Genomic DNA, 27750 nt, shown 5'->3' with positions numbered 1-27750 from the left:
GCCATGCCATTGGGCTTCGCCGGCCCAAAACACAGAGTCATTGGTCAGCCTGGCTGCCGCTCAGACAGAAGCCCATTTCAAGCTTGCTTGCAGGGGCGAGTGATGGGCTCGCTCCATTGTGCTCGTATTTGCATGGATGTGATAGCGGCGCTGATTGGCCGGCGCCGGGGCCGCCCCGCCCCCTGCCTCGCGCCCCCCGCCTTAGAGACGCCGCTGCGCGCGGCCCCGCCCCCCGGGACAGAGCGGCGGGGCCACGGGGGCGGGGCGGGGCCGGGGTCCTGCGGGCCGAGGGGGCGGGGCGGGGTCCTGCAGCCGCAGACAGCGGGCAGGGGGCGGGGACCTGGAGCACGCGCGCGCGGGGCGGGGCGGGGGTTCAGCCAGCAGGTGGAGGTCTCTTAGGTAGCGGGCTAGCCGTATGGAACACCCTGGGTTGGTGTCTCCGGGGCTGGGAGAGGTTGTGACTGGGGTGCCGCGACAGACAGATTCCGCTGGGGCCGAGGTCCCGTTGGTCAGGAAAAGAAGATTCCGAGAAGCCAGGCGAAGAGCCAAGGAGCCCCGAGCTCTGTCTCCAGCCGCATCCCTGCCGCTCCTCCTGGCTCCCGGGCACTCCTGGCACACGGGCTTCTTCCCAAGGACCCCCCGCACACCCGGGGAGTTTTTAGCCCCGGGGGTCTTGCGGCGCCTTGGATATACCTCCGTAAAATCAGGTGTCGAGCTATGGTGTGTTTATGTTCAGGCCTGTCTCCCTCACCATCCTTGTAGCATCCTCAAGGACAGGGCCCAGCATATGGCAGTGATTCAACTAATTGTTTAATATTCTTTAATTCGTTCGTTAGTAGCTAAGTTTTGAATGCCTACTAAATGCCAGGCATTGATCTAAGACAGGAGATACAGCGGTCAATAAGACAAAGACCTTGCTCTCGTGGAATGGACCTGCTAAGGAGAAAGAAAGACAATAAACAAATACAGGGGGAGAGGTAGTGATAAATGTTATAAAGAAAATAGATGCAGGCAGAAAGGAATGGGGAGTTGGGCCTGTCTGGCTGAATACTCTGTATGGCATCCATTACTGCCCCCCTCCCAGATGTGGCAGTCACCTCACCACCTTACCCCCTGCTTGCCTCCATCACAGGTGTTTCCTTAACACCCACAAAAAATAAAATGGTTGGCTTCTGACTGTGGAGGCTCATTATACCTTAATTAAAGTAGGAATGATCTGAGTCCTGATGATTCCAAGAGCTGTTTGTCTGATACTTTTAAGATGAACATGGTTTGACTTTGTCAGATGTAGCTGTAATGATTTAGCAGAGCCTTACTGCACCCCCAGAGAGAGGATATTTTTAGTGTCTTTGAAACCCCAGCATTCCTATGATTTTCATCCCATGGCCCAACTCTCTTCCGAGGACCACTTCTTCACTTCTCGGCAGACACCAGAGATTTCTCCAGTTTGAAAATACAAAGATAGCAGCCCCCCGCCCCCTGCCACCTGTCTACCTCACCTGTGCACATTTCTTTCATTTGACTCAAGATTGGCCAAGATGTATCACGGTCCTTCCCTCCTCCCTCCTCTTTCTTCCTTCCTTACACAAATATTTATTAAGCACCACCTATGTTCCAGGTATTGTTCTAGATATTAAACAAGGCAGACGGCATCTCTGACCTCAGGGAGCTTATAGTCTAGCTGAGGACAAGGCAGAGTTTGACACATGGATCCTGAAGAACTCCAGTCCTGCCGAGCTGCTGGTGAGTGAGTATGCAGAGAGCTGCTTGTCCCCGCTGACTCTCCCAATGCAGAGCGGACTTGCTCTCCTGAACCAGCGGCTGCAGGGGCTGAAGCAGGACCAGACAGCTGGTAGCTACAGCCTCCTCAGTCTGACAGCAGGATCAAGGGTCTAAAACTGCTCATGGGACTTGGGTTTGTGAACATTAGCTTCTGGAAAGGGGCTGGGAGCTGAGTTATATCAGAGGCAGACTTGGTGAGTCCAACATGGGAGTCGAGTGGCCCTCCTTTCACACAGTCAAATCCTGTGCCCACAAAAGATGACATAGCACAAATGAGGTGGGGGAGGAATGGGACTCCAGGCAGAGGGAGGAGAGTGTGCATGCCAAAGCATAAAAGCAAGGACACTGTTGTGAGGTGTGGGAGGGGGAGGGGGGAGGGAGGTAGATTTGTCAGTAATTCCTGTTCTTAAACTTGAGAAAAGTCAGTAGCACATAAGAAATTAAACACACGCAAAGACACAAATGTTATATCACTAAACAAGAAATCAATAGGAATGCATGATTGATTCACAAATGAATGGTACAGGTACAAGCAAAGGAAAGATTTGGTAGCTATACTCAGGAGAGGTAGCAGGCTTGACCTTCAAAGAGTCAAGTCTGTAGAACCGACCAAGGGTAGTGGAATCTGACCCTTAAAACACTTCCGCGGTATCCAGGGGCTGGAGGGGAAACACAGACAGCTAAGTGTCTTTTAGCTGTACCCATCCATGGAGACGTATTAGCCTGGGTTCTCCACAATACAGAGGCTGATTCTGTAGGGCAGGAGTGAGAGGCAAAAGGAGTAAAGTAGGGGACTTTCTCCTTCTGCCAGTCCAGTGGGTAAGACTCTGTGCTCCCAATGCAGGAGCCTGGGTTTGATCACTGGTCAGGGAACTAGATCCCACATGCTGCAACTAAAAAGAGCCCCATGCCACAACATAGATCTCATACATGGCAACGAAGATCCCACGTGCCACAACTAAGACCTGGCGCAGCCAAATAAATAAATAATTTTTTTTTAAAAGAGTAAAGTAGGGAAGAGGGAAGAGCCATTGCCAGGATGATTATTCATGTGGCCTCCACTAAGTGTGGCTGATTGCTCCCACTCAAGGGATTATCCTCTGAGAAGCCACATAAAATGAGTCTCAGTACAGCCTGTGGGAGAGGGAAGGGAAGGAAATTTATCCACCAGCTCATCTTGACTGAATTCTTATTCATTCCAGTTTTTCACGCATAGGTGCCAAGTGGGGTTCTGTGGTGTCCCAAACTTCAGTGTTAAGGAGTGTGCAGCAGGGCCATGGGGCAAAGGATTATCAGGATGCAGCTTTGTGGAACTGGAGCCCATGCAGAGCTGGATGCCACAGCAGCGGCTGGGACAGAGATGGCTGACACTAAGAGGCCCTGAAGTTCTGACGTGGGGGTGACATCGGTGATGCATGACTTTCTGTACCACATAGTACATCCATGTTTACAAAGGGCCCCAGAAGAGCAATCCTTAGGCGCTCTGAAGGGGAGACATGAGAGGGCTGCCAACAGTTCTGGAACTTTGTGACAGTAACTCTAAAAACACAAGTTGCGTCCTGCCTGAACATGTTCTCTCTTGCCTTCCTGCCTCTGTTCACTTGTCTGTTTCCTCCATTTGACCGTGAGCTTCTATATTGTTCTTGTTTATATATCTCTGGCAGAGGAAAGGCTACTTTCCTCCGCCTATTTCATTTTCCTCCTAGGCTCATAGCAAAACTACATTTCTCAGTAATCAGATAGGTCCTTGTGACTGAACTCTAACGGAATCTGGACAGAAGTGACACAAATATATCCCATGTCTAAGCATCCCCTAAAACTTCCTGTGTGATCCTCCAAACTCTTCTCCTATCCTCATCTGCTGGCCAGATGCAAAACTATCCAGTGGAGGAATCAAGAGGCCCCAGAAAATGGCAATGGCATGAGTCTGCGTCACCAACTGACCGCATGGAGCAGAACCCGTGTGCTTTCCTGCACTGGGCTGTGCTATGAGGGAGAAATAAACTGTCAAAATGTCAAGTCACTGAAATGTGAAGGTTGTTTGTTACGGCCATTAGTACACTCTGACTAATGCAGTTCTTATCTACATTCATTTGATTCTTTGTCCCTCCAGGGCAAGGACTATTTATTTGGCTTTGTAACTCAAGTACTAGTACAATGTCTGGCTACATAGTAGGAATTGCTCAAAGTATGAATGGATATGAATGAGCTGATACCTGAGCCTGGTCTAAAAGCATCAAAGTTAGAATGGCAGGTAAGGTGGCAGGTGGAAAGTGTTCCACTCAGGAGACACAGCATGTGCTGCAGAGGCAGAGAGACTGGGGTGAACATATGCAATTCTCAGCAGTACAAATAGTTCATGATTTGAGAGTAAGATGGCTAGGGTGAGGCTAGAGAGAAGACAGGGGCCAGATTACAAAAGGTCTTATTCATTACATGAAGGAGTCTGAACTTTTTCCTACAAGAATCATTCAAACAGGGATGTGATACCATCAAGTTTATGTTTTAGAAAGATCTCTATAGCAGCCTAGAAGAAGGATGGATTAGAAAGGAAGAGGCCAAAACGTGGATTTCTTTAAAGTAACATTTCCCTTTGCTCTAAATCATTCTTCTCATGAGATGCTCCACTAAAAAGAGTTTGGGGGTCAGGTTGGTTTGGACATTGTGCATACTTGAGCCCCTCTTGGAAGCTCCCATTGTTCGTTAAAAACTCTGAGAAGTCCTGCATTAACGAAATCTGTTAAACTTTAACATAATATTTCTCAAAATTATTTGGCCCTTTTCATTTAATACCTATTTAAACTAGTATTAGGATTAGATTTGCCTACATATCACACACACACAAAAGGACAAAGGGCATTAGTAACACTGAAGTTTATTTTTGTCTTGCATAAAAGAAATCTGGGAAGCAGGCAGTGCAAGGGAGGCATGGAGCTCTGTGGTATTGTCAGTAACCCAGGCTTCAGTATTTTTGCTCCACCATCATTGACTTTCATTCCCAAGGTCACTTCATGGTCCAAAGTGGCTGCTGGAACACCAGTCCCTATTTTTTTGGATGGAAAAAAGGAAAGACAGGAAAAGGTGGAGTTGAGTCATGTCCCTTAAACAGCCTTCCTGGAAATACTACACATCACTTCTGCTTACATCTCATTGGCCAGAACTCGGTCACATGGCCACACCAAGCTGCAGAGGAGGCTGGGAAATATGGCACTTTAAAAAAATTTTGCTTGGCTATGTGTCAAGTTAAAAATTGAGGTTCTTGGGACTTCCCTGGTGGTCCAGTGGTTAAGACTCTGCGCTCCCAATGCAGAGTGCCCAGGTTTGATCCCTGGTCAGGGAACTAGATCCCGCCTGCCACAACTAAGATCCGGCGCAGCCAAATAAATAAATAAATAAATATTTTTAAAAATTGATGTTCTTAAGTTTCCATCAACAGATGAATGGATAAAGAAGATGTGCTCTCTCTCTCTCTCTCTCTCTCTCTCTCTCTCTCTCTATATATATATATATATATATATAGATATAGATATAGATATAGATATGATGGAATATTACTCAGTCATAAAAAAGAATGAAATATTGTCATTTGTAACAACATGGATGGACCTAGAGATTATCACACTAAGTGAAGTCAGTCAGACAAAGACAATTATATATTACTTATATGTGTAATCTAAAAAATAATACAAATGAACTTATTTACAAAATAGAAACAGATTCACAGACATAGAAAACAAACTTATGGTTACTAAAGGGGGAAGCAGGGGAAGGGATAAATTAGGAGTACGGGACTAACAGATACACACTACTATCTATAAAATAGATAAACAGCAAGGACCTACTGTGTAGCCCAGGGAACTATATTCAATATCTTGTAATAACCTATAATGGAAAAGAATCTGAAAAAGTATATATAGATCTACCTACATCTATCTATATATCTGGATCACTTTGCTGTGCGCCTGAAACCAGCACAATATTGTAAATCAACTCTACTTCAATTTAAAAAATTGAGATTCTGTCACTAAAGAGTTGAGAGACTCACTTAGCAGTCTCTGGCACAATGTCCCACAGAAATAGTATTCCCAGAACGTAAGATGGGATAAAATGACTAAGTAAGGAGACTGATTCTTTTAAGCATTTTTAACAGCTTTATTGAAGATCGTTTGCATACCGTACCCCACACCTACTGCAAGTGCACAGTTTAACGATTTTTAGTAAATTTATACAGTGGTGCGACCTTTACCACAATCCAGTTTTAGAAAATTTCCACCTCCCCCAGGAGCTCCCTTCTTCCTGTCTGCAGTCACTCCCCACTCCCACTCCCAGGCCCAGGCAACCATTGATCTGCTTTCTTCTCTATAGTTTTGCCTTTTCTAGAAATTTCATCCTTACAGAACAGTGCAATATGCAGTCATTTGTGTCTGGCTTATTTCACTTAATGCAACATCTTTGTGGTTCATCCACGTTGTAGAATATATTATCTGTTTATTCCTTTTTATCACTGCGGAGTCCTCCACTGTATGGATAATGCTGTCTTTTACAATACTTATCCACTTGCCAACTAATGGACATTTGGATTGTTTCCACTTTGGGGCTATTATGAATAACGGTGCTATGAACATTTACATGCAAGTCTTTGTGTGGACATATGTTTTCATTTATCTTGGGTGGATACCTAAGGAGATTGATGCTTACAATCGAACACATACGTTGAAAGGACATTCACTGATTACCTGCAACTGGCAAGCACTGTACTGGGTGCTGGGGATACAACGGTGAATAAAATGCAGCACAAACTCAGCCTTCCTGGAGCTTGCAATCTGTGAAGAAGACAGACGTTTAGTCAAATAATCGTGCAAACAAATGTAAAACATAACAGCAGTGGTAAGTGCCATAAAGGAAGGTCACTTGGTGCCATGAGAGCCTGTGCTGAAAGGATCTGCCTCGATCAAGGAGGTCAAGGAAAGCTGCCCATTAGCTGAGATCTGAAGTATACCAGGATGATCACCCCAATGAATTTTGTCCTTCAAAGTAGTATCTTATGAGGCCATACACTTATTTCCAATAATGCTGCCCTTGCAAACAATTCTGAGCCAATTTATAAGCATGTTGGTCCCAGACCTCTTTGTCCTCAGATAAAGTCCTCGTGTTTTAACCTCTCAGAATGTTTTGTTTTCTGATTAGACCGTGACGAATCCAACAAACCACATAAGAAAATCAACTGCATCCCTTTAGAGTCACTCTCACCAATTGCCAAAAATGGAATTCCCTGCTATATCATGGACCTTATCCTCCAAGAGCTGGTGTAGAGGGGTTCATGGCAGTTTGCAAAAATAAACTCACAGAGGGACTTCCCTGGTGGTCCAGAGGCTAAGACGCTGTGTTCCCAATGCAGCGGGCCTGGGTTCGATCCCTGCTCAGGGAACTAGATCCCACATGCCGCAACTAAAAGATCATGCACGTGGCAATGAAGATCCCAGGTGCCATAACTAAGACCCGGTGCAGCCAAATAAATAAATGTATAAATACTTTTTTAAATAAAAATAAAAAATGAACTCACAGATATCATCTGTAACAGGAGGAGAGTGGGCAGTATCAGCTCTATTCTCCCTTACAGCTCGAAATCATGTGCCTGTGAATTTGCCACTGAGAAAATGCCAGTGACCCATGGTGTGTGGAGGGAACTCCCAAAAAAGAAATAAAAAAAATATGTATAGCCAGTGGCACTGCCCTGGCCTGCCAAAAGCACTTTCCCCAGGACAAAACTGGATAAGAATAGTTAAGCCCACAGGCTTTGGAGACAAAGAGATCTGGTTTCAATTCCAGCTCTACCGCTGGTGACCTTAGGAAAGTCACTTAACTTAGAGTTTTTTGATTTCGATAATAGGGTTGTTGTGTGGATTAAATTATTTGTACAAATTTAGCACATGGTAACTGCTGAACAAATTGTTAATTACATCCTTTCCTCTGGCCCCTATTTTCCCAAGTTCTGTGTAAACCTTCCCCCTTCTGTTGACTGGCTTTTTTTTTGTGGTACGCGGGCCTCTCACTATTGTGGCCTCTCCCGTCGCGGATCACAGGCTCCGGATGCGCAGGCCCAGCAGCCACGGCCCATGGGCCCAGCCTCTTCGCGGCATGTGGGATCTTCCTGGACCGGGGCACGAACCCGTGTCCCCTGCATCGGCAGGCGGACTCTCAACCACTACGCCACCAGGGAAGCCCCTGGCTTTTTTTTTGGAAACATATTAATTCCATTGATTCGACCCAAGTCCATCTCTGTCCTTCTTGCCTTTGGCCTGAGGGACCTTCTGTCTTTTCAAGTGACTTCTGCTGATATATGACCTCCATCCCTTGTGTATTAATTGGGCTGATTTAACTCTTAAAGTGCTGTAGGGCTCTCTCACCCATGTATGGCACAACTACTATTTTGATTTTTTTAAATGAGTTTATATGTATAAATGACTGTGCTCACTTTCGGTAACTATGATTTATGGAAAGTCACACCTCAAATGTTCTTGGACAGGATTTTTTGAAAACACTGGTCACCCTACCCAGAAATAGCTCCATAAATCCTTCATTCTCACTCAGAAGTGTACTTTCCTGCAGCCACAGACCACTTTAGCCATAAAAACTTGCTTAAGCTGAAGCTTTTTACCAAGTCTCAAGTTGCTGTGGAATTCTTTTCCTTATGTACACAATTCTGCCATCAACATTACTGACCAATTTAGACACATGACTATCTGCAAATTGACTACTAAAAAAAAAAAAGCAATGCTGTTTTCACTGTAGGAATAAAGCACTACAGTTTCTTTTTAATTAATTAATTAGTTTCCATGTTTTTGCCAGGGAAAAGTGTGGTAGCCATCCTCCAGGATGGCCCTCAATGGTCTCCACATGCTGGGATTCAAACTCTTATACTGTCCCCACCTATATGGGGTAAGACCAACTAGGAAGGGCTTGCAGTGTAAAACCTATTTGCCATCTCCAGACATTAACTTTGACAGTGACCACAATGATGTAGCCATTTCACCTGTAAAATGGGGATAATGCCGTCTAGGCAACTTATTAGGGTGCCGTCAGGGTCAAATGAGATGCAGCATGTAAAAGAGCTGTGGCATAAACCCAAGAATTATTATTGAGGATTTCAGGTGTAGTATTTTATACATGAGACATCAGAGTATAAACCCATTCTGTATAATTTGCATGTGTCTTAGTGATGACCATAGGCCATATTCATAAACCAGTGTCCTCACATGGTTGAAATGTCAGTGCCTCCAAAATCTTTTGACTCAGGGCTGTAGAATCTTCCAACTGCTAAGGTGTGACATCTTTCCAGACCAGACTACCGATCGGTCATAGAGAATTGCCAGGGCACTGTCCCTCTTCATGCATTTCCGAAATATTCTTTTGGATAACAGCACACTTTTCATTAAATTTTTCTTGAATGGTTTTGAAGAAGTGTAAACAACACCCTCAAAGGACTGGCCAGTGTTGAGCTCCATGAAGTACCAGCACTTCTGCCTTCTGCTTACCCAACAAGTGAATGGCATTTGCAGGAGAAGAGCTGGGCTACCAAGACTTGCTCAGACAATTTCATTCCAATTTAAACATGTGCCTGTGATGGATTCTTGACCTTAAAACTATACAGGAATCTAGCAGTCATTTACCCATGGTTCTCAGTGTTAGGTCTTGACATGGCCAGTTATGAAGTATATGGTAATTCGTCACTGATCATATATACAAAGGAGCACAGTCTAAATGATTTACCTTTTTTTTTTTTTTTTTTTTTTTTTTTGGTACACAGGCCCCTCACTATTGTGGCCTCTCCCGTTGCGGAGTACAGGCTCCAGACGTGCAGGCTCAGCGGCCATGGCTCACGGGCCCAGCCGCTCCGCGGCACGTGGGATCTTCCCGTACCGGGGCACGAACCCGCGTCCCCTGCATCGGCAGGCGGACCCTCAACCACTGTGCCACCAGGGAAGGGAAGCCCTAAATGGTTTACCTTTTAAAAAAATAAATAAATGGGAGCAGATATTCTTATAATAATGTCACTCCTATTCATTTGTATTCTGATGTGCTCTCCTGAGCAACAGAGCAGGGGGTGGCATTTAGCTGAGCACTGGCAATGTCACATAGCCCATGGTGTACCGTCTATGGCTCAGCCTGTGGCAAGAGACCATTACCAGTTCTGACAACTATAAATCATGACGGTGTTGGGGAGGGAGTGGTGATTTTATAGTTATTGCCACTACTAATGCTTTTGCTTCAGTAGTAGATGCTTTCTCAACTTATTACTAGTATTTGTTGGGCAAAAGTCTGGGAGAGGAACAAAACTTGTTAAAAATAAAGTTAGCCATATTTTATTAGTTTTTCCTTATATAATGGCAATTTTTGAGATTTTTTGTAATTTTCAAAATGGTTTTATGACCATCACACCATAAATATTTTCACTACTATTTGTCTTAATTCCCTGAGGGAAAAAATCAACCTAGATGGTGAGAAGTATAGTTTTCATCCAAACCTCCTCACTGGAAACGGAAATAAAAACAAAAATAAACAAATGGGACTTAATGAAACTTAAGTTTTTGCACAGCAAAGGAAAACATAAAGGAGACGAAAAGACAACCCTCAGAATGGGAGAAAATATTCGCAAATGAAGCAACTGACAAAGGATTAATCTCCAAAATTTACAAGCAGCTCATGCAGCTCAATATAAAAAAAAACCAAACAACCCAATCCAAAAACGGGCAGAAGACCTAAATCGGTATTTCTCCAAAGAAGATATACAGATTGCCAACAAACACATGAAAGGATGCTCAACATCACTAATCATTAGAGAAATGCAAATGAAAACCATAATGAAGTATCACCTCACACCAGTCAAAATTGCCATCATCAAAAAATCTACAAACAATAAATGCTGGAGAGGGTGTGGAGAAAAGGGAACCCTCTTGCACTGTTGGTGGGAATGTAAATTGATACAGCCACTATGCAGAACAGTATGGAGGTTCCTTAAAAAATGAAAAATAGAACTACCATATGACCCAGCAATCCCACTACTGGGCATGTACCCTGAGAAAACCATAATTCAAAAAGAGTCATGTACCACAATGTTCTTTGCATCACTATTTACAATAGCCAGGACACGGAAGAAACTTAAGTGTCCATCAACAGATGAATGGATAAAGAAGATGTGGCACATATATACAATGGAATATTACTCAGCCATAAAAAGAAACAAAATTGAGTTATTTGTAGTGAGATGGATGGACCTAGAGTCTGTCATACAGAGTGAAGTAAGTCAGAAAGAGAAAAACAAATACCGTATGTTAACACATATATATGGAATCTAAAAAAAAAAAGGTTCTGAAGAACCTAGGGGTAGGACAGGAATAAAGACACAGACGTAGAGAATGGACTTGAGGAAACAGGGAGGGGGAAAGGTAAGCTGGGACAAAGTGAGAGAGTGGCATGGACATATATACACTACCAAATGTAAAATAGGTAGCTAGTGGGAAGCAGCCGCACGGCACAGGGAGATCAGCTCCGTGCTTTGTGACCACCTATAGGGGTGGGATAGGGAGGATGGGAGGGAGACGTAAGAGGGAGGAGATATGGGGATATATGTATATGTATAGCTCATTCACTTTGTTATAAAGCAGAAACTAACACACCACTGTAAAGCAATTATACTCCAATAAAGATGTTAAAAAAAAACAACAAAAAACACAAACCTCCTCATTAGGGTCACAGGGGGTATAGCAGAGAAAACATTGAGACACAGCTCTGATCCAATACCTCCCCTGCACAAATACTCACATATTGCAAGTTCGCTTATTCTCCTTACTCCTGGGCATTAACAAGGGCAAGGGCAAATCAGGGTCACCACAGTCAGAGCTCTGTAAACGAAGTAAAATTCCTGGAAGGCCCATTGACATCAAGCAAGTACAAAGTACCACAGGCAAAATGGAGTCAGGATTAGGAGCCAGGAGCTCCAAGTCATTTGGAGTTAGGATCAAAAAAATAGGTGGTTGAAAACAAATGGCAAAGATCCAGGTAGGATGATCTGTTTTGGTAAGTAGGTCCAAATGGTGATGTGTGTGTGTGTGTGTGTGTGTTTGTGTGTGTGTGTGTGTGTGTGTAGTCTTGGAAGCGTATTATTTAGTTAATTAAAAGAGACAAGGTAGATATGGGTAGCTCATGAATGATTAGATGGACGGTTGGATAGTTAAAATGATGCATGGAAAATAATGAAATATCTGTGAAGCGCAGGAAAGCAAAGCACAATAAAGTGAAGAAAAAATGATGCATGAATGATTGGTGGAGGAATGGATGATTGAATGGATAAATGGGAATAATGAAATTAGGATGGATGGCTAATATGACTGATGAATGGGTGGTGGGCAAGTGAATGATTAGTTGGATGAATGGATAAATAAGTGGACAATGGATGGATGAATAGATAGATAGATACATACATACATACATACGTACATGGGTACATAGGTACTAGATAAGTGAATGGATGACCAAACTGATGGATGAACACAAAGATAGACTAATGAACAGATGGATGAATGAATGCATAAATGGACAGATGGTGTGGTAGAATAATGGCTCTCAAAGATGTCTTAATCCCTGAAATTTGTGAATATTTTAGTTTACATGGCAAAGGGGAATTAAGCTTACTAATCAACTGACCTTGAGATGGGGAGATAATCCTGGATTATCTGGGTTGGCCCAATGTAATCACAAGTACCCTTATAAGAGGAAGGCAGAAGGGACAGATTTAGAGATTTAAAGATGGTAGGCTGCTGGTTTTAAAGTTCAGGGAAGGAGACATGAGATCAGGAATGCAGGTGGGCTCTAGAAGCTGGAAAAGGCAAGGAAACAGATTCTCCCCTAGGACCTCCAGAAGTACTGCTGCTCTACCCACATTTTAATTTTAACCCCTTAAGACCCATTTTGGACTGCTGAACTCTAGAACTGTAAGATAATAAATCTGTGTTGTTTTAAGACACTAATATGTGGTAATTTGTCACAGAAGCAATAGAAATGGATGAATGCATCAATAAGTGGATGGATAATGGATGAATACTTACTTGGATGATTAAATGGATGAATGATAAATGGATGAATACACTGATAGTTGGGTGGACGAATGGATGGACGGAGGGATGGGTGAATGCATACATGAATAAATTGTTGGTTGGTTGGAGGGGTGGGTAAAAGAAAACTTGTTTCTCCATTCATAACACTTCTGACACCAAATGTGTGGGGTTTTCCCTCGCATTAATCAATTCTGATACTAACTACCTGGAGTTAGCACAGACCCCCACAGGTTAAGGGCTCATCCCCACAAGACTGCTCCCCCCACTTTGAACACCAGTCACAAGTAGAGTGTTCCCAGGTTACTCACACTTCTATCCAACTCGGCTACACATCAGGGCTGCCCATGACTCTCTCCTCAGGTTTGGTAATTGGCTATAATGGATCACAGAACTCAGGGAAATGCTTTAGTTATGTTTACCAGTTTATTATAAAGAATATTGTAAAGGATACAAAGGAACAGGCAGATGAAGAGGTATATAGGGCAAGGTCTGGAAGGCTCCTAAGCACAGGATTTTCTGTCCAGGTGGAGTTTGGGGTGTTCTACCCTCCCACTATCTGGATACATTCACCAACCTGGAACATCTCTGAACCCCATAGCTGGGATTTTTATGGAAATTTCATCACTGTAGGTGTGATTAACTCAATCTCCAGTCCCTGCCCCCTCCCCAGAGGATGAAGGGGTGGGGCTGAAAGTTCAAAACTTCTAATCATGGCTTGATCTTTCTGGTGACCAGCCCCATTCTGAAGCTATACAGGAGCCCACCAAGAGTTGCCTTATGAGAACAAAACATTTTTCTATCCCCCAGGAAATTCCAAGGGATTTAGGAACTCTGTGTCAGGAACCAGGGGTAGAGACCAAACATATTTATTACGTCACAGAGGGGTAAATGAATACATGGATACATCAATGGATAAATGAATTGATGGACACATGGATAAACGAATGGATGAATAGGTAGGTGGGTGGACAGATAATGGATATATAAACAAATGGTGAGATAGAATGTGAGTTGGTGTATAGATGCATGGATAGATGGATGGTTGTCTGGTGAAGGGGTAGATGACACATGGATTGATGATTGGTATGATGGATGATTAAATGGATATATGAATGGGTAATGAATGAATAGATAAATGAATAGACACTTGGTTGGAGGCCTGATTGGATGGATAGGTACTTGCATGTATGTATGTATGTATGAATAAATAAAAATCATCTTACGCTTAAAGACAAAAGCACTATCTTTGACCTGAAATGTGGACTTTTTGTCCATTAGGGAAGTTTCCAGTTAGGAAAGGAGAAATCCAGATGGACTGTAAAATGTGTACAAAGTCCTGAACTTGCACTAAGCCTCCATCCTCCAGAATGAACAATTTAAAACAAAAGACTTAGGGAGGGCGGGAGGGAGGGAGACGCAAGAGGGAAGAGATATGGGGATATATGTATATGTATAACTGATTCACTTTGTTATAAAGCAGAAACTAACACACCATTGTAAAGCAATTATACTCCAATAAAGATGTTAAAAAAAAAAAAAGAAAGAGAAAAAAAAATAAAGCAAAAGACTTTTGCACTTGATGGTTTCTCCATTTGGAATGTAATATTCTTCCTTCAAATAATTAACTTCTACTCATTCCCCGCATCATAGCACAAGCATTGCTGTCTCAAGGATGCCTTATTTATTATGCTCTTACAGTATTGCAAAGCCTTCCTTTGGAGCACTTTTAAAATTTCAATTTTACATTTATTTGTATGATCATGTGATTAGTATCTGTCTCCTCCACTAAACTGTAGTTGCAAAGGGCAAGGATCAAAGTATGGAGGCATGCCATTTAATCCCCATCTCTTAAGTCATGCCTGGCACATAGAAAAATAAATGTGGGGTTTTTTGGTAAGTACCTTTTTGAATGGATTGAAACCTTCCTGTGGCATTCCTACTCATATCATCAGAAAAGATCTTGATGGGTTGCTGGAGCATTATTGATAACATGGTGGCTAAGTCTGGCTTTCCTGATGGAAGATTTTGACCAAGATTCTAACCCTCCAAAAGGGAGGAGCCATGCACTGAGTTCAAGCCTTCTTCTTTAAACCCTGCAACTTTTTAAATCCTTCCTGAGCCAGCAGAGTTTCCCCAGCTCCTGCCATACTCCTGGGGTAAATTCAGGACCAGGCCCTAACCCTTCTGGCCCTCTCCATGGTCTTATGGGCATGAGAAGAGGCCTCCTCATGACCATAAGACTCAAACTTTGGTTGCAACTTGATCCCCTACCATTCTGCCCCCCTCCTACACCACTTCAAGCATGTCAGAAGGCAAATCAGCTGAGTCACTCCTGAGCCCAGCAACATCACAAGCTAAACCAACAGAGCAAAAGGAAATTAGCTCATTGCACAGAGAGGCACTTAGGCCAGGCAGGCAGTCCCAAAGCCCCAGGCAGGCCAGGAAAAGGACCACCTAGATTGTCACTGTGTTGTCCTCTCAGCTGTTGCCACTCCATGGAGAGACTTGCTCTCAGGACTTAGCCTGCAGACCCTGAGCAGTCTCTGGCACAGGGAAAGAACCATGGGACCCTACTCAGCTGTCTCCAGGACCCTCATTTTTACACACCTCTTCAAGATGAGCTGCTGGACCAGGGGATGGAGGGGGTGATGTATCCTAAACTCTAGGGGAAGGATCTTTGAGGATCATTGCCAAGTTGGTCTTTAGATACTGATATCCACTCTGGACCAGGCCCAAAGATTAATAAGTCATCATTTCTGCCCTGGAGGTTCATGGTGCAGCAGGTGAAGATGTTCAAGCACTCCAGGCTGGGCTCTCGTAGAGAAAAGGAAATACAAGTTGAGACAGAAGTCCAAACAAAGCCCCCTTGTGTGGAGTGTGGTTGAAAGGAGAGAGCACTGGCTAGAGGGTGGGGAGAGCTGATTTCATTTTAAGAAGTACGTATTGAGAAGTTCAGATGGTTGTGATACAGAGGGAGCAAAGAGAGATGAAGCTGGAGAGGTAAGGTATAGGAGAGGACTTCCTTTTGAAGACCAGATCTCTACGGCAGAATGTTCACTGTGCTCAGGAGAAGGAACAGACCTGGAAGTGAAGATGACAGGCTTAGGTTGGTACACGTTGAGTCTGAAATGCTGGATTGGAATGGAATCCATTTGCTCTGTGTGTTTGACACTTCTTTAGCCTTTCTGAGCAAAGTGGCCATAAACCATAGGCCTTGTGCAGGACTCTCTGGATGAGCAGTGATCACAGACTAATCACACTATCTTTTGGGAAGTCTGGATCTATAGGATCAACTTACATAGCAGAGTGGCCTGCAGAAGCAGTGAGGCAGGAAAGTCACCGGGCAGAAGAGGCTGTGGGGTTGACAGAAGGAGCCTGGCGAGAAGCTATGACCCAGTGAGAGCAAATAGTTGGTAGGGGTAAGAGAAATCAATACACCCACCAGAGGGAGAAGCCAGGAGATGGAAGTAGAGATAGAAAGGCGATAAATCATGAGCATGGTGAAGTAACAAAGGCAGGGAGCAATGGTGCCCATTTATCAGGGAACAACGGAATGTCTGGAAAAACAACAAACATTTTCTATTCATCCACGACTACTGGACTCCAGGGAGAGGTCCATCTTCTCTCTCCCTGGCTTTGCCTCCAAGCAGGAGGCATGCCAATATGCATGGGCCACAGGCCAGGATACTAACTGGGCCACAGGGCCAAGGGTGAATCTCCCTCCTTTACAATTAGCTCTTTTTTGAAATACAACCTCTGGTCCTCCCATGTGGCTGAGAAGATAAATGGCCTGGATTTGTTCCCATTTAAGATCTGTGTTTCCAACCCATCAATGGAAGCCTGAGGTGGGTGGGTAAGTCAAGACCTGCTGTGGAACTATCCTGCTCAAGGATGAATATATCATCCTTGGGGTTGACATTTCGTGCCGTTGGAGTGTGGACTGGGGATCGGCCCCATGGTGGGGATAAGACAGAAAGGATACTGTACCATTCAGGTTGTCTGGTTTCCAACAATAGAAACCACATCCAGTCGATGGAAGAAATTTTCACATGCTGAGGTATGGGGAAGTCGTTCTGGTTCATACACGATTTGGCTTGAACTTTACGCTAACTAGAACAGCCTGTCCTATGTCCTGTCAGATATGCATTTTACATCTGCTTTAAGCATTGAAGAATGCATTTAAAAATAAAAATGGAGTGGCTCTGGTTCAGGCATCCAAAATGGAGCTGGGTGGCCATTGTGGATGTGGTCTCAGACACGTTTCCTGCATCACTGAGAACTTGAGTTTTCTGAACTGTATCAAACTCAAGGACACCACCAGCCGTTCTCAAAACAATGTCTACTAGCAGCTGCCAGCTCCAACTTCTGGTCTCAAAGTCTCCCCCTTGTAACTGTGTGACCATTTTGACTCCCAACCAATCCTTGCTTAATAAGCATCCTTACTTCTTGCCAGCTCCAGTCCTAATTCTTGACAAACAACTGTATGTAATTTTTCAATTTTTGCCTATACTGTATGAGCCACTTCCATTCTGGAGTCTGGAGGAACACAATTCAAGCAATTCTTGAATCTGTGTCTCCCGGGCTATAGTCTTCAGTTTGGCTCAAACAAAACTTTTCCATTCCTACTTATTTATTATTTCTGTTGACATAGTGGTCCTAAATAGAGACAGTGACTCATTGGAAGAATATCAAGTAGCTCGTAGAACTGACAAAAGGGCTGGAAAACTGGCCTCAGAAAAGCCATCTAAGATTCTATTGCAGGTACAGTCCAGTTAGGTCATTCCCGCCAGTGCTGCTGCCACTAGACAAACACCTCCAACGTGCTGGGCTCTGGCCTCCTCCAAATAGAATGGGTACTCAGGTGCTCAAATGGTGAATGTCCTTTTCTGAGGTCAGTTAGGTCTCCCTCCAGCCCAGGTCAAAAAAATCCACATTGTTCAATCCAGTGCAAGAGGCCAGAACCTCAGAAAAATGCACACAAAAGTGTGCATTTATCTCGCCTTGTTCTCTAGGCACATATTTCTTTCAAAGACTCGGGGAGAAGGAATGAGCAGAAGTGGTTGGGACAGGATGGGTTTCAGGTCTCAGAGAATCCTGCACCTCCTCCAAATTCCATTATCCCCAACATGACTTAACACAGTTGGCAATCCTGGCCAAGAGAGCTCTAAGCCGAGACCTGAAGGGTGAGTAGCAATTAGCAAGGCAAAGTGATGAGGGGAGGGATCTTCCAAGATATGCAAAGGCTTGGTGCATTTAAGCCACTGAAATTGAGGGACTTCCCTGGTGGTGCGGTGTTAAGAATCCGCCTGCCAATGTAGGGGACACGGGTTTGAACCCTGGCCTGGGAAGATCCCACATGCCGTGGAGCAACTAAGCCCATGAGCCACAACTGCTGAGCCTGCGTGCCACAACTACTGAAGCCCACACGCCTGGAGCCCGTGCTCCACAACAAGAGAAGCCACGGCATTGAGAAGCCTGTGCACTGCACTGAAGAGTAGTAGGTCCCGCTCGCCACAACTTGAGAAAGCCTGCGCGCAGCAACGAAGACCCAACGCAGCCAAAAATAAATAAATAAGTAAATAAATTTATAGGTCACTGAAATTGTTTCCACATGATTGGGAAGATAAGCAAAAGGGATAGTGGGATGAGATGAGCTAGAGAGGAAGAATATAGTAGAGAGTTTGGATTTTATGCTGATGGCAATGGGATGCCATTGATATAAGCTGGGGACAGACATGATGATATCTGTGCTTTAGGAAAGACAACTGACTCCTGTAAGGATGTTAGTTCCACGAGGACAAGGACTTTGTTTTGCTTTCCACTGTATCACGAGCACCTAACACACAGCAGGAGCTCGATTCATTTCACAACTGTGAAATGAATGAATGAATAAATGACCACTCTATGAAAAAGGTAGCCAGATCATCAGTTAAAAGGTGACACGGAGTCCAAATATTAAATAACAGGTGTTCTGAACTATAGTGATGGAGAGAAGTGGCCAGATTCATGCCATGTTTGGGAGACAGAATAAATTAGATGTTGGTAGGGGTGTAATGATGCTGGTAGGGGGAATAAGGTAGCCAGGATGATACCCTGATTTCTAACTTAGATAAAGGAATGGCCAGGGTACCATTACCTAAGATATGAAAGACTGGGGTAGAGATGAACAAATTCATGTGTCAGAACATTGTTTTAGGTGTCTATGAGACAGCCAGGTGGCAACTTCCCTTGGGAAGTTTATTACAAGAGAGGTCCCTGGGAAAGCACACCTACACCCAGATAGACTACAGGTGGAGATGTAGCAGTTCGTTTGGAGAGCAATGCTAGGGTTTGTGGCAGCTGGGACACATGAGCCCAGGATACTGAGACCCTGGGAAGTTCCACAGCCCAGACTCCAGTGCTGTCTCTGCCCTTGACTCCGCCATTAAAGATTTATGTAATAAATGTTTAAATAAACATCGAGGGCTTATTCTGTGCCGGGTCCTGATGTCTTCTCTTCCCTCTCTTGTTCCCAGGCTCACCATTCTGTTACAGCTGCAGGAGGACAGCCAGCCCTGATTTTTTTGGGAGACTGAGCCTAAACACTGCACCAGAACCTCTTTCTCAGAATTATGTAAGCTAGGACAGAATGCTGGAGCCTCGATTTAATACAACACAGACTGATAAAATTGAGTGCTCAAATCACATACTTGCATTACTTTTAGAGTTAAAATTGCAAAATGAAACTAAAACAAATCGTCTAACAAAATGTTTGTTTATACACGTTTTAACGACTCCTTATGTAAGAAAGAGAACCCTGTTTTGTCACTGTGTGGTCACATCACTCCCATTTCTCTGCGCTCTCTTGTGAGGCCAGCCTGTCTTGTAGTTGGCAGCTGGGAAATAAGCCAGGAGAAGGCAGGAGGGTAGGGGAGGAATTGAGTAATTTGCGTTACTAAGTTGCCAAATAGTAACTGCCCTGTTGTTTGGCTTCTGCAGGGTCTGGAGGTGTGGGGATACTGGGGCACTACTTCTGCTTCCAAAACTGCTCTTGGTCATGGTGGTGGGGATTACTGCATCCCTTCACTCTACAAAAGTATGAGTCAAAGAGAACAGTAAAGACAGGAACAGGTTTGTCAATTATGTTGAGACCATGGTCAAGAGACAGCTGTTGCCAGTAGAGAACACTTTTCTATTTTGCGTGGTGTGATAATGTCTGTACTTAAGAAGGAATGAAAATAATGCATGCATTTTGAACCTTGACATACACTTATTAAGTGCTATTTAAATGCTACATTCATTTAGTTTGAAAATGAAATCATACTCACAAAAGTCACTGAAATAACGAAGCATGTGCTGTACAAGGTCTTTCTGCTCTCGGATCCCTTCCTTGTCTTCTCCCTGCTTTGCTCTGTCACAGCAGGGCTGACCCCGTAGCCTTTTTTCCCAGCCTCCTCTGTCAGTTGGGTGACAGTTGGGTTGAGCATGGGAGGCACCGGTAGAAGACTGGAGAGCAGGAGGAAAGGAGAACCCAGGGTGTTTATCCCCAGCTCTACCACAGGCGGCAGTGGTTGTGCCTTCTCTGTCCCCCCAGCCTAGGTGTGGTAGTGGCTTCCCGTCATTGTTAAGCTCTGAGTTGCTTTGCAGTCCTCCGTTTGGCTTATCAGTTTGGCTTATCAGTTCTTCCATCATTTACGTAACCAATTCTTTCCCTTGAATTCTCTCTCCTTTAAATATTCAGAGTGGTTCTGTTTTCCTGGTTGAGCCCTGTCTGATATGGGTAATATCGACGGAGAGGGATCACGGATGGGAGCTTTTTGTTTTTTAAACTGAGGATGGCCACTTTCTGGAAGAAGGTAACAAAGAATCAGAAGCTGTAGTTTGCCTGGGAGTTGTGGGCATGTGGCAGGGGGATGAGCCTGAACTTTCCTGCCCCTGCAATGAACCCAGGCGACAGAGCGTGGTGGAGAAAGGGCTATCCCTATGGAATCGGGTAGGGCTCTTAGTGGCAAGCAACAGATACAGACTTGGGCTAACTTAAGGTTAAAAAGGATTTATTGGAAGACTATAGGAAAAGTCACAGAATTGTCAAGAAAGCAGAACAGTCAGCTTTCGGAAAGATCGGGAACAAGGGTAGCTCCAGAATCTAGGGAGCAGGAATTAGCAGCCTCTTTAGGAAGCTTGGCTGGAGCAGCTCTACTACACAGGAATCACTTTCGTCCTTGGATCGTTCTGCTCCAGATTCAAAATCCAGGGAGGAAGGGAGAGGGTCCAATTAGCATGAATTGAGTGCCTATGATGGTCCAGGGAGAGGAGTACCCCAAGGCCAAGTGCAATGTAGGCAAGGAGTTTCCCTCCAAAGAGAGCAGGTGGAGAGCTGTGTTGTTTGCACCGTGGGCCCACAGTAAAAATAAAGAGTATGGCAGGAAGAAGTGGCCCCAGAAGGAAAGAGGAGTGTTCGCTTCTCTAGCCAAGAAACTGAGCAAGAACCAAAGTGAAGGCCAATCTGAGGGTGACATGGCTGTAGCTGGAGATGCTGGCTGGGGATCAGATGATCCATAAGGACTTGCTTCCACCTTTGAGCCAAAGACAGCTGCCTGCTTCCATGTAACTTGGGGCCTGATAGGGGAATCCTCAAACCAATCAATTATGGGGGTGGATGAGATTGGGGGGGATGGGGGATAGAGTCCCAGACCAGCCGCCAAAGCACAGGGCAGGAATAAGTCTTACTTACTTTGTATCTCCAATATATTAGTACAGCTCTTGTTTGTACTCAGAGCTCATTAGGACAGAGTTATTTAGCACATTGTATCATTGTTCCTGGAAGCCAAGCTCCAAAAAAGCACTCAAGGGCTCTGGTTAATAGAAGGATCATATTTTCACTCTTTAAGGTGGAATTGGTAGGTGAAGGCAGAGGCTCATGAAAGAGACTGGAAGAGATTTACAGGGATCAAGAGGGTAGCAGGGTTGCCAGCCTAGTCTAAGCTGTGTCCATGTGTCGGGTGTAGAAGTGTCTGGTTATATCTCCATAGAAATAATGGGCTTGTCAACCAGATGTCTATTGGCATGAGGCTATAAGGGGCTTCATGGGAGAAAAATCACCCTAAACAAAGAGGGAACCAGAGAACAAGATGACCTAGTGAGTAAGGCCTTCATCCTGGGCAATTCTGAGTTCAGAGAGGGGGCTCCCACTTAGATTTGTGTCCAATGGACATCATACCTGAATCTTAAGGTGGAGTGGACAGAGAGAGAGACTGAGCTCGAAGAACTGAAAACAGACTGTAATATGAATTACAAATAATCTGAATAATCTGTTCTGAGATTCTCCCCTGGAAGTGGAAGTTTTATGTTTGAAGCTGGGGGCAAGAGCCATCAAAATACAGGTTATTGGTTGAAGAACATTCCAAACAGGGCACGGTGACAATGATAACATGAATAGCTGCATCTTCCAGGACTAGCTCAGTTGCTATCTTTTAAAAAATGTCTAGTCATCTTCAGCTTGGTAGTGCATCTGCAGTGGAAAAACCTTGCCTGGTACATGCATTTATGATAAAGAAGCCTTGTTTCTTAAAGGCTGAGTGCAGGGCTCAGCCTGGGGGCTTGGGGTGAGGGGGTACCCTCCCTCCCTCCCTCTCTCCCTCACCCCTTCTTTTTCCTCCCTCCCTCCCTCTATAGCTCCTTCTCTCCCTCTCTCCAGGCTTATCTCCCTCCCTCTGTCTCTATCTTTCTCTTTCTTTCCCTCTTCAGTCTTTTCCTCAACAATTTCAAGACCCTGCAGCAGTTACTTTCACAAAACCTGGTGGCTTATGCCTTCCAAGAGGGGAAGTTTGCAAATTGCAACAGAGTGTTGTTTTGTTTTGTTTTTCTTTGTTTTAAAGCTGAGCAGCACGATCACAGAACCTGCCGGTTTGCTGCCTACTCAGCAGGACAAACAGAGCAGAGCTTGGAAGATGAAAGCCAAGCCTACCAAAGGAAAGGAAACATGAAGGAAGCTCATGGAAAGGGGGAGGAGACTTTGCTTAAGCCGGTGGAATGGGAGAGGGACACTGCCCCAGGCATGTGCTGTTTCCCTCATCCAGATGGTGTCATTTGCCCTGCAAAACAAGTAAGAGACAACATGATTTGGATGCTTGGAAATAAATGTGTGAGTAAGTCATTTGGGAAATGGCGCCCACAGCCATTGTACTTAAACAGAAGAGATTCAACCATATTTGAAAACAACTGCCCTGCATTGCTAGCCTCCAGTTCATTTGAATACTCTGTGTACATTGTATGTTTACCGGCCATATTTGCACAACGAGAACTTCCACCTGCTTGTTGTTTACTTAGGGCACATACTGTATTTACATGGTATAGACCAGAGTGGGAAAACTAGTCATACCAGTTTGGGACTGGAAAGAGTGGAAGCTCACATGATATGTTCATCTTGGTTTCCCCAGACTCATTCCCCCGGCCACAGGTGTTAGCACATGGTAAACACTCCATCTTCATCATCATCATCACCATCATCACCATCATCACCATCCTCTCATCTCATCTCATCATCTCAGGTGGAATGGTTTACTATGTGCTAGGCACTATTCTTAGAGCTCACAACGTTCAAGGGAAGCATATACTGTTACCAACCAGGGTTCTCGGCCTTCCCGAATCAATAGAAATGGACTAGAGGACAGATAAGAAATTCAGGCAAGGCTTTACTGGGGCTCTGGTGACTGCAGGAGGGAGTGAAAACAAGTAACAGGTTCCCTTGCGCACTCTCTGAGTAGGGGGCAAGCTGGTTCGTTATATGGGGTGAGGGTGGGGGGTGTGTCCAGGGGTCGGGCTGAAGGGCTGGCTTATGTGTTTTGCTCACCCCTTTGGTGGTGTTGAGTGCAGGAAGCATGCACAGTACCCTGCTTTTGCTCCCGACACCATTTTTGCTCTCTGCTCTTCAGAAGTGGCTGTTGGGTTTTTTTGGTCTTTTTGTATCTTTTTGTCCATAATTTGCCCCAAATGCAGCATGCACACAGTTATTTTTAGTCCCTTATAGTTTCTTTGTATTTTGTAGCTCAAGAAGACATTTGTCCAGGTGCAAGCATGGCAGCACTGCAGCAAAGGGTCCCAGGTCCAAGGCCTGTCTCAGTACCACTATTATCTCCATTATACAGATGAGAGAACTGAGGCAGAGTTTCTGAAACTTGCCTATGGTTAAGTAGCCAGTACATGCTACAGCCAGGATGCTAAAGCCAGCATTCAAATCCAGGCAGTCTGGGGCTTCCCTGGTGGCGCAGTGGTTGGGAGTCCGCCTGCCGATGTGGGGGATGCGGGTTCGTGCCCCGGTCCGGGAGGATCCCGCAGGCCGTGGAGCGGCTGGGTCCGTGAGCCATGGCCACTGGGCCTGCGCGTCCGGAGCCTGTGCTCCGCGGCGGGAGAGGCCGCAGCAGTGAGAGGCCTGCGTACCACAAAAAAAAAAGAGAAAGAAAACAAAAACAAAACAAACAAATCCAGGCAGTCTGGACGCATGTGTTTAGTGCTGGTTGTTATTCAAGACTTTCTATTCAAGATGGCAAACTGAACAAGTGTAACTGATTACTAACCTTCTTCCCCCAAATCCTATTAAATAATCCTACTAAAGTAATAACAGTGCAGGAGCTTTTTAAAGGTTTAAATCTACAAAGGTGAAGAGGATGGGAGAGGGGATAATGTCCCCAAGCAGGAATAAAATTTTAGAAGCTGGAGAGCAGATGAACGGATGCGGGCTGACTTAGGAGACCCAAAAAGCTATCTTAAACTGGCTGTGGGAAAAGCCAAGAATCAGAGACCTGTTTTCACAACAGAATCCCCCCCCCTCCAAAAAAAAAAGCTCGGTGATTGGTAGCACCGCCAATCATGGGGCTAGATGGGGCTAGAACAGGAAGATTGGTTTAAAGTCTAAAATGTGGACCCCCAGTTCTCCTCCACAGCCCCAGCAGATTATTCAGAGAAGGTAAAATTGGGCTTCTATATTTGGGGGTGCCAGTTACAACTGAGGCCAGGGGTGTCCCCTGCTGAAAACAATGTTTTCAGACTGAATGTTGAAACTCCCACTCATTTCTTCTTTCAAAGCTGCTAGGATGCCAGGATCATACCCTCTAGGCAGGATTGTGGCCAACCCTCCTCTCTGAGGAATCTGCCCAGCCTAAGAAGGGTCTAACAAATGGATCCTGGGGGTCACCTCACAGTGAAGTTCTCAAACCACACACCCAAGCCAAGTGCAAAGAGCTTCTGATTCGTTTTCTCGTGCTTTCCTCTTATGTATTATCAGGTAACCTAGACTTCTAAACCTAAATCTAATCTAATCATCCAAACAAACACTAAACATCCCCAAACATTTGAGAAAAGCTCCAGTGTGAAAGACAGAGATCCAAACTAACAGGTGCAATTTGAAGGAATTCAAGATGATAGGACAGGAGATAAGATTAGACACTGCACCCATGAAAGAAGAACAGGGTGTTATAAAAAGGGGATGCATCACATCAAGAAAGAAGTCTTGGAAATAAAAGCAGCTATAATGGAAAGGATGGAATCATTTTCCTTGGATGTTTAGTGGATGTTGCTGCATGGTCTTCCGTCTTCTACTTGCGAAGTCTGATGCCATTATGATTTTGATATTTTCTATGAAAATCGTTTGAACTCCTTAGAAGCTTTTGGGATCTTCTGTCACCAGTGATCTGATATTCCTCAAAGGTGTGATTTGGGGGTAGAAATATTTTCAGTGTCGGTTTTGGCTATTCTTTAGAATCTTTGTATCTGAAAACTCACATTTTCTGGGATATTTCAAGTATTTTCAATATTTTTCTACTACTTATTGGATAATTTCCTTCCATCTGTTCTCTCTGTTCTTTACTTTTAGAACTTCTATTACTCAATTGTTGTACCTCCTCATTTGTGCCCAAATTCTCTCATATTTCCTTTCTTATTGCCCATCTCTTTATCATTTTGTCTTTCAGAGAGATCTCCTCATTTCCACCTCATTTCTGGGCCAGTCCCATCTAGGGAACCCCAGGAAGTCTGGATTGGAGAATCCAGGGAGGCAAGCCCGCCAGGGAGACTGTGACATCCTCTGATGTGGCATCCATCTTCCTATAGTGTTTGAGCTGTAGGTGTATGGGATGGTATTGGGAGCAAACCCCTGTCTGGCTCTCTTGGTGCTGTAGTACTGAGACCTCGCTATGACCCTCTTGTCCACAGCCCCTCCTCAGCTTTCCCAGTCTCCAATCCAAATCATTTTCATTCTGCCCCTAGAGCGGAAGCTATAGATAGAAGTGGGGGAATTGGGAATGTAAGATTGTCTTCTGAGTCCTGGTATATTAAAACATCCCTTTAAAGCCACTCTTGCTACTGACCATCCCAAAGAACTGGATTCTATGAATACCCAAGGAATGACCAAGACTCCAGTTTAGGTACTCCCTTCAAAGAGCCAATGCCTGGGTAAAAGGCAGGGGTCAATCTGATAGTCTCCTATAGCAGTGTAGGGACTCACAACTCATCAGGAACATGGGACAGGAAGATTTTTGTTAGACCTCAGGTAACACACCGTTGCCTAGGCCTTGCTGCGTCCTGGGATGCCAGAGGACTTGTTTCCTTAGCAATGATAATCATGTGACAGGAACACACAGAGATCCAGAGATGTTGCTTAGCAACTAGGCTGCACCTGCTGGGGCTCTAGGCCGGCAGCTTGGGCTGGGGAGCTTGGCTTTGAACTTGGAAACTCCCATCAGGGCTGGCAAAAGGGGGAAAACCTAATTTTGGCACATCCAGTTTTGGCCCTGGGCTTTTGCAGGGATGGCTGTGGTACAAATGGGGAAATGGAGGCAGAGGGGACTGGCTTTCCCATAGTAATGGGATGTGGGAAGTAGTGGCAGATGTGGGAAGGGCAGGGCTAGACAGGAGAAGTGACTGTTGGGCTGATGTGGGGAGCAGTTCTCTGTCTGACTCACCCTGGAGAAAACTCTGACATCTCAGAGGATGGGTCTCCAGAACCCTGAGGACGGATGTGTCTGGCTCAGGACTCAACTCCACAGGGCTTTTCAGGAAGTCTAATCAAGCCAGAGCATTTGGGCCCTCAGTATCAGTCCAAGGAGAATTTCCCTCTGCAAGAAATCCGAGCTCTTCACAATGGGCAGATATTGGTGGTGGTCAGGAGGTACAAGCAACCAGCCTCAGGAACCTGGCTCTTCAAGCACAGGGCCACAGGGAGCTGTCCATGGTTTGGGTGTCCTCCCCACCTGCTCTCCCTCTGACCTCTGCCAGGGCACAGTTGCCTGGAGGGAGGCTGTGGAGTTAAACTGCTCGGATTTTGAATTCAGCTTCTTTTCCCAAGGGCAAGGGATTAAATTTTGTGTTTCTGTTTCTCTATCTGTACACGGCAATGATAAGAATGACCACCTCCTGGATCATCGTTAGGATTAAGTGAATTAAAGCATGAAAAAGTGATTATCACACTTCTTGGCATATAGTATAAGTACTCAGCATACTCCCACCCCCAACCCTCTGCTCCCAGCAACTGTCCCAAGAGACAGATTCACCAGGTTTTCTCTCATCTCTCTTGATGCTCCCAAAGCCCCCTTCCCCTGAGGAGCTCGCTGAAGGTCTGAACATCCTTGATCAGGACTTTGTTTAGTGAGCCAATGCTTCTCCAAACCTTGTCGCCCCAAACACCCCCATTCTTTACGCTGGTGGTGCTAGAAAATTGCATGCGTAGCATGTTGCTTTAAGAGCTCATTATTAGAGAAATGCAATTCAAAACTATAAGGAGGGGGTTTCCCTGCTGGTCCAGTGGTTAAGACTCCACGCTTCCACTGCAGGGGGCACGGGTTCAATCCCTGGTCAGTGCACTAAGATCCCTCATGCCATG

At 44.9% G+C, this 27750-nt stretch overlaps 1 long non-coding RNA gene across 1 annotated transcript in view; it reads right to left on the bottom strand.

Moving 5' to 3' along the window:
• Window positions 1–4678: 4678 nt before the first annotated feature.
• The window catches only part of LOC116740962, a 45257-nt gene continuing 22185 nt past the window's right edge, over window positions 4679–27750 (bottom strand). Inside the window, exons 2-3 of the long non-coding RNA XR_004345989.1 lie at window positions 6519–6605; window positions 4679–4825 (exon numbers count right to left, since the gene is read on the bottom strand). This is a non-coding gene — a long non-coding RNA (uncharacterized LOC116740962). The remainder of the gene's footprint in view (window positions 4826–6518; window positions 6606–27750) is intronic.

The sequence above is a fragment of the Phocoena sinus genome, chromosome 15 (genome assembly GCF_008692025.1).
Source record: "Phocoena sinus isolate mPhoSin1 chromosome 15, mPhoSin1.pri, whole genome shotgun sequence".
NCBI classification, from domain to species: Eukaryota; Metazoa; Chordata; class Mammalia; order Artiodactyla; family Phocoenidae; genus Phocoena; species Phocoena sinus.
Note: the sequence above shows the minus strand (reverse complement) of the source record. Positions and strands in the feature narration are given on the sequence as shown.